Consider the following 1,046-nt stretch of genomic DNA (forward strand, 5'->3'; position numbering starts at 1 on the left):
TGCTTTAGACCACTGAGCCATCTCACCAGCCCTAAAATTTTTAAAGTTCTAAGGGGCTGGGGAGATAGCTCAGTAGAATAAGCACTTGCCTAGCAAGCACAAGGTCGAGTTCAATCCCCAGTACTGCAAAATAAATAAATAAATAAATGAAAGAAATAAAAGAAAGTAAAGTTCTTTAGGTTTTATACTGGAATAGAATGCATTTTCCATTTATTCTGTCATTCTGATAAAATTACACATATTTTTATATATAGGAAAATGTATTTGTACTGAGTTTTTTAGTTTTTGTTTTCTGAGATAAGGTTTCGCTTTGTCTGGCTTGGAACTCAAGAGTAATCCTCCTGCCTCAGCCTCCTGAGTGTTGAGATTATAGGTGTGTGCCACTATACCAGCTTGTTGAATATTTTTAAATTGAACAGTTATACCAGTGACAGAAAGCAGTTCAGCAGTTGTCTGAGGCTAGAAGTGACTGGAATATGACCACAGACCTTTTGCAGTGACAGAACAGTCTGTATCTTCACTGTGGTGTGGATATAGCATGCACACATTTATCAAAGGTTATTTTAAAGGGGGTGGTGAATGAAAGCAAGAGACAGGAAAAGGAATATTGTGGGACTGTCCTGCTTTAAGGTTGTATATTGTGAGATTTTTGGACTTATGTGTAAATATAAGAAGTATATAATTCTTTATGCCTACTTTCAAAATATATTCTAATTTTTAAATGTTTTTATCATATTCTGTAGGGACTTAAAGTTCAACATATCAATATTTGATGAAAAATATCTGTTCCATAGTATGCCTAAGATGTTTGATATGCAGCAGATAGTGAGGTTAAGCTTAACAGCCTAAGTTGTATGGTAATAACAATAAGCTTATCTTCTGGAGGGTTAACAACCTAAGTTTACAGAACAAAACTAGAGAAAAAGGAGGGCTGCAAGGAAAGCCAACATTTTGGCCCTAGCCTTCCAAGGTCAATTAAGACTCAGGACATATGAGAACTTGTAATGTAACGTCATGTAACTCAGTAGTGTCCCAAATTTTCTGAT

At 35.4% G+C, this 1,046-nt stretch overlaps 1 protein-coding gene across 4 annotated transcripts in view; it reads right to left on the minus strand.

Moving 5' to 3' along the window:
• Prpf39 (pre-mRNA processing factor 39) overlaps positions 1–1,046 on the minus strand; it is a 38,013-nt gene that overhangs the window by 7,492 nt on the left and 29,475 nt on the right. The gene's annotated exons all lie outside the window — the stretch shown is intronic.

The sequence above is a fragment of the Octodon degus genome, unplaced genomic scaffold, assembly GCF_000260255.1.
Source record: "Octodon degus isolate 3935 unplaced genomic scaffold, OctDeg1.0 scaffold00102, whole genome shotgun sequence".
NCBI classification, from domain to species: domain Eukaryota; kingdom Metazoa; phylum Chordata; class Mammalia; order Rodentia; family Octodontidae; genus Octodon; species Octodon degus.